Raw genomic sequence first — 12240 nt, forward strand, 5'->3', positions numbered from 1 at the left:
TCCTCTTAATTAGCAGAGTAGAGGGAGATCCATTATATTGTCCTCCTAGTCAGCAGAGTAGATGGAGATCCATTATATTGTCCTCCTAGTCAGCAGAGTAGATGGAGATCCATTATATTGTCCTCCTAGTCAGCAGAGTAGATGGAGATCCATTATATTGTCCTCCTAGTCAGCAGAGTAGAGGGAGATCCATTATATTGTCCTCCTAGTCAGCAGAGTAGAGGGAGATCCATTATATTGTCCTCCTAGTCAGCAGAGTAGAGGGAGATCCATTATATTGTCCTCCTAGTCAGCAGAGTAGAGGGAGATCCATTATATTGTCCTCTTAAATAGCAGAGTAGAGGGAGATCCATTATATTGTCCTCTTAAATAGCAGAGTAGAGGGAGATCCATTATATTGTCCTCTTAATTAGCAGAGTAGAGGGAGATCCATTATATTGTCCTCTTAATTAGCAGAGTAGATGGAGATCCATTATATTGTCCTCTTAAATAGCAGAGTAGAGGGAGATCCATTATATTGTCCTCTTAATTAGCAGAGTAGAGGGAGATCCATTATATTGTCCTCTTAATTAGCAGAGTAGAGGGAGATCCATTATATTGTCCTCCTAGTCAGCAGAGTAGAGGGAGATCCATTATATTGTCCTCCTAGTCAGCAGAGTAGAGGGAGATCCATTATATTGTCCTCTTAAATAGCAGAGTAGAAGGAGATCCATTATATTGTCCTCTTAATTAGCAGAGTAGAAGGAGAGACAAATTTATCGTTCAACCCAAATAGCACCCTATTCCCTGTGGGCCTGTGTCCATGGCAGTGCTCAACATAGGGAATAGGGTGCTATTTGGGCCGTCGTCATACATGGTGTTCATCCTCCTGGTGCCCAATTATCCTCCTGTATCCCTCTATGTGCCTGTGTGACCTTCTGCTAATGGAGCTAGAGGCATGGGATCTCTCTCTCTCTCTCTCTCTCTCTCTCTCTGATCATGGACATTAATATGGAGTTGGACCCCCCTTTGCTGCTATAACAGCCTCCACTCTTCTGGGAAGTCATTAATATGGAGTTGGTCCCCCTTTGCTGCTATAACAGCCTCCACTCTTCTGGGAAGTCATTAATATGGAGTTGCCCCCCCCCCCTTGCTGCTATAACAGCCTCCACTCTTCAGGGAAGGCATTAATATGGAGTTGGACCCCCTTTGCTGCTATAACAGCCTCCACTCTTCTGGGAAGGCATTAATATGGAGTTGGTCCCCCTTTGCTGCTATAACAGCCTCCACTCTTCAGGGAAGTCATTAATATGGAGTTGGTCCCCCTTTGCTGCTATAACAGCCTCCACTCTTCTGGGAAGTCATTAATATGGAGTTGCCCCCCCTTGCTGCTATAACAGCCTCCACTCTTCAGGGAAGGCATTAATATGGAGTTGGACCCCCCTTTGCTGCTATAACAGCCTCCACTCTTCAGGGAAGTCATCAATATGGAGTTGGTCCCCCTTTGCTGCTATAACAGCCTCCACTCTTCAGGGAAGTCATTAATATGGAGTTGGTCCCCCCCTTTGCTGCTATAACAGCCTCCACTCTTCTGGGAAGGCATTAATATGGAGTTGGACCCCCCTTTGCTGCTATAACAGCCTCCACTCTTCTGGGAAGTCATTAATATGGAGTTGGTCCCCCCCTTGCTGCTATAACAGCCTCCACTCTTCAGGGAAGGCATTAATATGGAGTTGGACCCCCTTTGCTGCTATAACAGCCTCCACTCTTCAGGGAAGTCATCAATATGGAGTTGGTCCCCCTTTGCTGCTATAACAGCCTCCACTCTTCAGGGAAGTCATTAATATGGAGTTGGTCCCCCTTTGCTGCTATAACAGCCTCCACTCTTCTGGGAAGTCATTAATATGGAGTTGGTCCCCCCTTTGCTGCTATAACAGCCTCCACTCTTCAGGGAAGTCATTAATATGGAGTTGGTCCCCCTTTGCTGCTATAACAGCCTCCACTCTTCTGGGAAGGCATTAATATGGAGTTGGTCCCCCTTTGCTGCTATAACAGCCTCCACTCTTCTGGGAAGTCATTAATATGGAGTTGGTCCCCCTTTGCTGCTATAACAGCCTCCACTCTTCAGGGAAGTCATTAATATGGAGTTGGTCCCCCCTTTGCTGCTATAAGAGCCTCCACTCTTCTGGGAAGTCATTAATATGGAGTTGGACCCCCCTTTGCTGCTATAACAGCCTCCACTCTTCAGGGAAGTCATTAATATGGAGTTGGTCCCCCTTTGCTGCTATAACAGCCTCCACTCTTCAGGGAAGTCATTAATATGGAGTTGGTCCCCCTTTGCTGCTATAACAGCCTCCACTCTTCTGGGAAGTCATTAATATGGAGTTGGTCCCCCTTTGCTGCTATAACAGCCTCCACTCTTCAGGGAAGTCATTAATATGGAGTTGGTCCCCCTTTGCTGCTATAACAGCCTCCACTCTTCTGGGAAGTCATTAATATGGAGGTGGTCCCCCCTTGCTGCTATAACAGCCTCCACTCTCCAGGGAAGTCATTAATATGGAGTTGGTCCCCCCTTTGCTGCTATAACAGTCTCCACTCTCCTGGGAAGTCATTAATATGGAGTTGGTCCCCCCCCCCCCTTTGCTGCTATAACAGCCTCCACTCTTCTGGGAAGGCATTAATATGGAGTTGGACCCCCCTTTGCTGCTATAACAGCCTCCACTCTTCTGGGAAGTCATTAATATGGAGTTGGACCCCCCTTTGCTGCTATAACAGCCTCCACTCTTCTGGGAAGTCATTAATATGGAGTTGGTCCCCCCTTTGCTGCTATAACAGTCTCCACTCTCCTGGGAAGGCTTTAATATGGAGTTGGTCCCCCCTTTGCTGCTATAACAGCCTCCACTCTTCTGGGAAGTCATTAATATGGAGTTGGTCCCCCCTTTGCTGCTATAACAGCCTCCACTCTTCAGGGAAGTCATTAATATGGAGTTGGTCCCCCCCCCCCCTTTGCTGCTATAACAGCCTCCACTCTTCTGGGAAGGCATTAATATGGAGTTGGTCCCCCCTTTGCTGCTATAACAGCCTCCACTCTTCTGGGAAGTCATTAATATGGAGTTGGACCCCCCCTTTGCTGCTATAACAGCCTCCACTCTTCTGGGAAGGCATTAATATGGAGTTGGACCCCCCTTTGCTGCTATAACAGCCTCCACTCTTCAGGGAAGTCATTAATATGGAGTTGGTCCCCCCCCCCCTTTGCTGCTATAACAGCCTCCACTCTTCTGGGAAGTCATTAATATGGAGTTGGTCCCCCCTTTGCTGCTATAACAGCCTCCACTCTTCAGGGAAGGCTTTAATATGGAGTTGGTCCCCCTTTGCTGCTATAACAGCCTCCACTCTTCTGGGAAGTCATTAATATGGAGTTGGTCCCCCCTTTGCTGCTATAACAGCCTCCACTCTTCAGGGAAGTCATTAATATGGAGTTGGTCCCCCCCCCCCCTTTGCTGCTATAACAGCCTCCACTCTTCTGGGAAGGCATTAATATGGAGTTGGACCCCCCTTTGCTGCTATAACAGCCTCCACTCTTCTGGGAAGTCATTAATATGGAGTTGGACCCCCCTTTGCTGCTATAACAGCCTCCACTCTTCTGGGAAGGCATTAATATGGAGTTGGACCCCCTTTGCTGCTATAACAGCCTCCACTCTTCAGGGAAGTCATTAATATGGAGTTGGTCCCCCCCCTTTGCTGCTATAACAGCCTCCACTCTTCTGGGAAGGCATTAATATGGAGTTGGACCCCCCTTTGCTGCTATAACAGCCTCCACTCTTCTGGGAAGTCATTAATATGGAGTTGGACCCCCCTTTGCTGCTATAACAGCCTCCACTCTTCTGGGAAGTCATTAATATGGAGTTGGACCCCCCTTTGCTGCTATAACAGCCTCCACTCTTCTGGGAAGTCATTAATATGGAGTAGGTCCCCCCTTTGCTGCTATAACAGCATCCACTCTTCTGGGAAGTCATTAATATGGAGTTGGTCCCCCTTTGCTGCTATAACAGCCTCCACTCTTCAGGGAAGTCATTAATATGGAGTTGCCCCCCCCCCTTTGCTGCTATAACAGCCTCCACTCTTCTGGGAAGTCATTAATATGGAGTTGGTCCCCCCTTTGCTGCTATAACAGCCTCCACTCTTCAGGGAAGGCTTTAATATGGAGTTGGTCCCCCTTTGCTGCTATAACAGCCTCCACTCTCCTGGGAAGGCTTTAATATGGAGTTGGTCCCCCTTTGCTGCTATAACAGCCACCACTCTTCTGGGAAGTCATTAATATGGAGTTGGTCCCCCTTTGCTGCTATAACAGCCTCCACTCTTCAGGGAAGGCTTTCCACTAGATGTTGGAACATTGTTGCAGGGACTTGCTTCCATTCAGCCACAAGAGCATTAGTGAGGTCGGGCACTGATGTTGGGCGATTAGTCCTGGCTCTCAGTCGGCGTTCCAATTCATCCCAAAGGTTTTCGATGGGGTTGAGGTCAGGGCTTTGTGCAGGCCAGTCAAGTTCTTCCACACCGTGCTTGACAAACCATTTCTGCATGGACATCGCTTTTGACCACAGGGGCGTTGTCATCCTGAAAAAGGGAAGGGCATTATGGGGTATTGTGGGTAGATTGCTGAGGATGTGTTTGGTATTGAATCCGTTTTAGAATCAGACTGTAACGTAACAAAATGTGGGAAAAGCCAAGGGGTCTGAATACTTTCCCAAGGCCCTGTATGTGATGAAATGATTTGAGAATTGGTCTAACCAGGAATGTCTAATCTAGAACAGATACTGAGGGACAGAGATATGGAGGTTCTCTCTAAATAAAAATACCGTTATTCTATCGTTATTCGTTCTCTAATCTGTTCTGTTCTATACTGTTCTATTCTGTTGTATTCTATTATTTATTATTCTATTCTGTTCTATTCTGTTGTATTCTATTCTGTTGTATTCTATCCTGTTGTATTCTATTCTGTTCTATTCTGTTGTATTCTATTCTGTTGTATTCTATTCTGTTGTATTCTATTCAGTTGTATTCTATTATTTATTATTCTATTCTGTTCTATTCTGTTGTATTCTATTCTGTTGTATTCTGTTGTATTCTATCCTGTTGTATTCTATTCTGTTGTATTCTATTCTGTTGTATTCTGTTGTATTCTATCATGTTGTATTCTATTCTGTTGTATTCTATTCTGTTGTATTCTATTCTGTTGTTTTCTGTTGTATTATATTCTGTTGTATTCTATCCTGTTGTATTCTATTCTGTTGTATTCTATTCTATTCTGTTCTATTCTGTTGTATTCTATCCTGTTCTATTCTGTTGTATTCTATCCTGTTGTATTCTATTCTATTCTGTTGTATTCTATCCTGTTCTATTCTGTTGTATTCTATCCTGTTGTATTCTATCCTGTTGTATTCCATTCTGTTGTATTCTGTTGTATTCTATTCTGTTGTATTCTATTCTGTTGTATTCTGTTGTATTATATTCTGTTGTATTCTATCCTGTTGTATTCTATTCTGTTGTATTCTATTATATTCTATTCTATTCTGTTGTATTCTATTCTATTATGTTGTTTTCTATCCTGTTGTATTCTATTCTGTTGTATTCTATTATTTTGTATTCTATGATGTTGTATTCTATTCTATTCTGTTGTATTCTATTATATTCTGTTGTATTCTATTCTGTTGTATTCTATTCTATTATGTTGTATTCTATCCTGTTGTATTCTATTATGTTGTATTCTATTCTATTCTGTTGTATTCTGTTATATTCTGTTGTATTCTATTCTGTTGTATTCTATTCTATTCTGTTGTATTCTATTATATTCTGCTGTATTCTATTCTGTTGTATTCTATTCTATTATGTTGTATTCTATCCTGTTGTATTCTATTCTGTTGTATTCTATTATATTCTATTCTATTCTGTTGCATTCTATTATGTTGTATTCTATTCTATTCTGTTGTATTCTATTATATTCTGTTGTATTCTATTCTGTTGTATTCTATTCCATTATGTTGTATTCTATCCTGTTGTATTCTATTATGTTGTATTCTATTCTATTCTGTTGTATTCTGTTATATTCTGTTGTATTCTATTCTGTTGTATTCTATTCTATTCTGTTGTATTCTATTCTATTCTGTTGTATTCTATTCTGTTGTATTCTATTCTATTATTTTGTATTCTATCCTGTTGTATTCTATTCTGTTGTATTCTATTATTTTGTATTCTATGATGTTGTATTCTATTATATTCTGTTGTATTCTATTCTATTCTATTGTATTCTATCCTGTTGTATTCTATTATGTTGTATTCTATTCTATTCTGTTGTATTCTATTATATTCTGTTGTATTCTATTCTGTTGTATTCTATTCTATTATGTTGTATTCTATCCTGTTGTATTCTATTCTGTTGTATTCTATTATATTCTATTCTATTCTGTTGTATTCTATTATGTTGTATTCTATTCTATTCTGTTGTATTCTGTTGTATTCTATTCTGTTGTATTCTATTCTATTATGTTGTTTTCTATCCTGTTGTATTCTATTCTGTTGTATTCTATTATTTTGTATTCTATGATGTTGTATTCTATTCTATTCTGTTGTATTCTATTCTGTTGTATTCTATTCTGTTGTATTCTATTATATTCTGTTGTATTCTATTCTGTTGTATTCTGTTATATTCTGTTGTATTCTATTCTGTTGTATTCTATTCTATTCTGTTGTATTCTATTCTATTCTGTTGTATTCTATTCTATTCTGTTGTATTCTATTCTGTTGTATTCTATTCTATTATTTTGTATTCTATCCTGTTGTATTCTATTCTGTTGTATTCTATTATTTTGTATTCTATGATGTTGTATTCTATTATATTCTGTTGTATTCTATTCTATTCTATTGTATTCTATCCTGTTGTATTCTATTATGTTGTATTCTATTCTATTCTGTTGTATTCTATTATATTCTGTTGTATTCTATTCTGTTGTATTCTATTCTATTATGTTGTATTCTATCCTGTTGTATTCTATTCTGTTGTATTCTATTATATTCTATTCTATTCTGTTGTATTCTATTATGCTGTATTCTATTCTATTCTGTTGTATTCTATTATATTCTGTTGTATTCTATTCTGTTGTATTCTATTCTATTATGTTGTTTTCTATCCTGTTGTATTCTATTCTGTTGTATTCTATTATTTTGTATTCTATGATGTTGTATTCTATTCTATTCTGTTGTATTCTATTATATTCTGTTGTATTCTATTCTATTCTGTTGTATTCTATTCTATTCTGTTGTATTCTATTCTGTTGTATTCTATTCTATTATGTTGTATTCTATTCTGTTGTATTCTATTCTGTTGTATTCTATTCTATTATGTTGTATTCTATCCTGTTGTATTCTATTATGTTGTATTCTATTCTATTCTGTTGTATTCTGTTATATTCTGTTGTATTCTATTCTGTTGTATTCTATTCTATTCTGTTGTATTCTATTCTATTCTGTTGTATTCTATTCTGTTGTATTCTATTCTATTATTTTGTATTCTATCCTGTTGTATTCTATTCTGTTGTATTCTATTATTTTGTATTCTATGATGTTGTATTCTATTATATTCTGTTGTATTCTATTCTATTCTATTGTATTCTATCCTGTTGTATTCTATTATGTTGTATTCTATTCTATTCTGTTGTATTCTATTATATTCTGTTGTATTCTATTCTGTTGTATTCTATTCTATTATGTTGTATTCTATCCTGTTGTATTCTATTCTGTTGTATTCTATTATATTCTATTCTATTCTGTTGTATTCTATGATGTTGTATTCTATTCTATTCTGTGTATTCTGTTGTATTCTATTCTGTTGTATTCTATTCTATTATGTTGTTTTCTATCCTGTTGTATTCTATTCTGTTGTATTCTATTATTTTGTATTCTATGATGTTGTATTCTATTCTATTCTGTTGTATTCTATTATATTCTGTTGTATTCTATTCTGTTGTATTCTATTCTATTATGTTGTATTCTATCCTGTTGTATTCTATTATGTTGTATTCTATTCTATTCTGTTGTATTCTATTATATTCTGTTGTATTCTATTCTGTTGTATTCTATTCTATTCTGTTGTATTCTATTCTATTCTGTTGTATTCTATTCTGTTGTATTCTATTCTATTATTTTGTATTCTATCCTGTTGTATTCTATTCTGTTGTATTCTATTATTTTGTATTCTATGATGTTGTATTCTATTATATTCTGTTGTATTCTATTCTATTCTATTGTATTCTATCCTGTTGTATTCTATTATGTTGTATTCTATTCTATTCTGTTGTATTCTATTATATTCTGTTGTATTCTATTCTGTTGTATTCTATTCTATTATGTTGTATTCTATCCTGTTGTATTCTATTCTGTTGTATTCTATTATATTCTATTCTATTCTGTTGTATTCTATTATGTTGTATTCTATTCTATTCTGTTGTATTCTATTATATTCTGTTGTATTCTATTCTATTATGTTGTTTTCTATCCTGTTGTATTCTATTCTGTTGTATTCTATTATTTTGTATTCTATGATGTTGTATTCTATTCTATTCTGTTGTATTATATTCTATTCTGTTGTATTCTATTCTGTTGTATTCTATTCTATTATGTTGTATTCTATCCTGTTGTATTCTATTATGTTGTATTCTATTCTATTCTGTTGTATTCTATTATATTCTGTTGTATTCTATTCTGTTGTATTCTATTCTATTCTGTTGTATTCTATTCTATTCTGTTGTATTCTATTCTGTTGTATTCTATTCTATTATTTTGTATTCTATCCTGTTGTATTCTATTCTGTTGTATTCTATTATTTTGTATTCTATGATGTTGTATTCTATTATATTCTGTTGTATTCTATTCTATTCTATTGTATTCTATCCTGTTGTATTCTATTATGTTGTATTCTATTCTATTCTGTTGTATTCTATTATATTCTGTTGTATTCTATTCTGTTGTATTCTATTCTATTATGTTGTATTCTATCCTGTTGTATTCTATTCTGTTGTATTCTATTATATTCTATTCTATTCTGTTGTATTCTATTATGTTGTATTCTATTCTATTCTGTTGTATTCTATTATATTCTGTTGTATTCTATTCTATTATGTTGTTTTCTATCCTGTTGTATTCTATTCTGTTGTATTCTATTATTTTGTATTCTATGATGTTGTATTCTATTCTATTCTGTTGTATTATATTCTATTCTGTTGTATTCTATTCTATTCTGTTGTATTCTATTCTGTTGTATTCTATTCTATTCTGTTGTATTATATTATATTCTGTTGTATTCTATTCTATTTTGTTGTATTCTATTCTGTTGTATTCTATTCTATTCTGTTTTATGTTATTATTTTGTATTCTATGATGTTGTATTCTATTCTATTCTGTTGTATTCTATTCTATTCTGTTGTATTCTATTGTATTTTGTTGTATTCTATTCTTTTGTATTCTATTCTGTTGTATTCTATTCTGTTGTATTCTATTCTGTTGTATTCTATTCTATTCTGTTGTATTCTATTCTGTTGTATTCTATTCTGTTGTATTCTATTCTATTCTGTTGTATTCTATTATTTTGTATTCTATGATGTTGAATTCTATTCTATTCTGTTGTATTCTATTATTTTGTATTCTATTCTGTTGTATTCTATTCTATTGTATTCTATTCTGTTGTATTCTATTATTTTGTATTCTATGATGTTGTATTCTATTCTATTCTGTTGTATTCTATTCTATTCTGTTGTATTCTATTCTATTCTGTTGTATTCTATTCTGTTGTATTCTATTCTGTTGTATGCTATTCTATTCTGTTGTATTCTATTCTGTTGTATTCTATTCTATTCTGTTGTATTCTATTCTGTTGTATTCTATGCTGTTGTATTCTATTCTGTTGTATTCTATACCGTTCCATTCTATTTTACCCATAATATAGCAGATTTCATTTGAAATGCTGTGACTGCTCCTCTCCAATAGTCAGCTCCTACTGGCTGGTTGAACCACCTGTCTGTCATAAATCCAAGTGTTGCATATGTATAGCTAAAGAGTCAATAAATAAAACAGCTGTTTAGAGCCATTGAGGAACTATACAGTCCAGTGATCCCAAGAGGACTATTTCCACTCCAGGGTTATTATCTCAGTGGTGCACCCTGGGACATCTGATCTGGGGCCGCTCTTTAAAGTCAATGGTCCTTAGATCATGTTCTCAGAGGACCACTATCGGGACTGTCTAGGAGTCTCTGTTCAGTCTCTCACTGAAGATAGCCTGCGCTACTGCTCTCTCTCCACTGGTGATACGTGATAAGAATTAAGATGTGCCAAAGTCATGGTCCGATCTGCAATTTTCTACATTGTACACTAGATGTCACTCTTGTTCAATTATCTGTAGGGTCTCTACCTATTGAAACACTGTTCTCTTGTAGGGTCTCTATCTATTGAGAACCTCTGTTGTCTTGGAGGGCCTCTATCTATTGAAACACTGTTGTCTTGTAGGGTCTCTATCTATTGAAACACTGTTGTCTTGTAGGGTCTCTATCAATTGAAACACTGTTGTCTTGTAGGGTCTCTATCTATTGAAACACTGTTGTCTTGTAGGGTCTCTATCTATTGAAACACTGTTGTCTTGTAGGGTCTCTATCTATTGAAACACTGTTGTCTTGTAGGGTCTCTATCTATTGAAACACTGTTGTCTTGTAGGGTCTCTATCAATTGAAACACTGTTGTCTTGTAGGGTCTCTATCTATTGAAACCCTGTTGTCTTGTAGGGTCTCTATCTATTGAAACACTGTTGTCTGGTAGGGTCTCGATCTATTGAAACACTGTTGTCTTGTAGGGTCTCTATCTATTGAAACACTGTTGTCTTGGAGGGTCTCTATCAATTGAAACATGGTTGTCTTGTAGGGTCTCTATCTATTGAAACACTGTTGTCTTGTAGGGTCTCTATCTATTGAACCACTGTTGTGTTGTAGGGTCTCTATCTATTGAAACACTGTTGTCTTGTAGGGTCTCTATCTATTGAAACACTGCTGTCTTGTAGGGTCTCTATCTATTGAAACACTGTTGTCTTGTAGGGTCTCTATCTATTGAAACACTGTTGTCTTGTAGGGTCTCTATCTATTGAAACACTGCTGTCTTGTAGGGTCTCTATCTATTGGACCACTGAAAACTTGGAGGGTCTCTATCTATTGGAGAGTCTCCATCACTTAGTTTATACAGGCAGCCCATTTCTGACCCCTTTTTCCCAATTATTGGCAAAAGATCTGATCTGATTGGTCAAAATAACAATTAGTGCAGAAATATGAGGTACACATCTGTCGTTAACCCACTGTTCATAGGCAGTCATTGAAAATAAGAATTTGTTCTTAACTGACTTGCCTAGTGAAATAAAGGTTAAAAAATAAACAATCCCCACTAGATGTCGGTCTCTCCCTGTCTTGACCAGCGGTGGAAAAATAACTCAGTTGTCCAACTGTAGTAAAAGTAAAGAGACCTTCATAGAAAATGACTCACGTAAAAGTGAAAGTCACCCAGTAAAAAAATACTTGAGTAAAAGTCTAAAAGTAGTTGGTTTCAAATATACTTTAGTATCAAAAGTAAAAGTGTAAATCACTTCACCTTCTTTATATTAAGCCAACCAGACGGCAGCATTTTCTTTTTTTGAAGGATATCCAAGGACTCACTCCAACACGCATTTAAAAAAACGAAGCATTTGTGTTGTTTAGTGAGTCCGTCAGATCAGAGGCGGTGGGGATGACTCTGGAGAAGTGCGTGAATTGGACAGTTGTCCTGTTCTGCCAAGCATTCAAAATGTAACGAGTACTTTTGGGTGTCAAGGAAAATGTACGGACTAAAAATAACATTATTTTCTTCAGGAATATAGTGAAGTAAAAGTAAAAGTTATAAAAAATATATATAAAGTACAGATACCCCAAAACCACTACTTACAGTAAGTAGTACTTTCAAGTATTTTTACTTATTTACTTTACACCTCTGGGCATGAGTGGTTTCAGAGCTTTACTTCTACTAAAAGAGACGTCTTCCATACTGACTGAGGGAAGTCACAAACTCTGTCCGTGAAGAGTTAACTTTTCAGCAGTATTCTGCTGCCTCCCCAGTCCGTCTCCTCCTCCTCCTCTTCTCCTCCCACACAACTCCAGCCATATAAACAAAACCGTTACATTTGTACTGTTGTTATTTTTT

The 12240-nt window shown here is 36.4% G+C and overlaps 1 protein-coding gene across 1 annotated transcript in view; it reads left to right on the forward strand.

The window, feature by feature from the left end:
- The first annotated feature begins 12192 nt into the window (after positions 1–12192).
- LOC135530426 (BTB/POZ domain-containing protein KCTD12-like) overlaps positions 12193–12240 on the forward strand; it is a 1640-nt gene continuing 1592 nt past the window's right edge. Inside the window, exon 1 of the mRNA XM_064958754.1 lies at positions 12193–12240. This exon is cut by the window's right edge and continues 1592 nt beyond it. The gene's annotated coding sequence lies outside the window, so the exon portion shown is untranslated.

Source organism: Oncorhynchus masou, unplaced genomic scaffold (genome assembly GCF_036934945.1).
Source record: "Oncorhynchus masou masou isolate Uvic2021 unplaced genomic scaffold, UVic_Omas_1.1 unplaced_scaffold_1340, whole genome shotgun sequence".
NCBI lineage: Eukaryota > Metazoa > Chordata > Actinopteri > Salmoniformes > Salmonidae > Oncorhynchus > Oncorhynchus masou.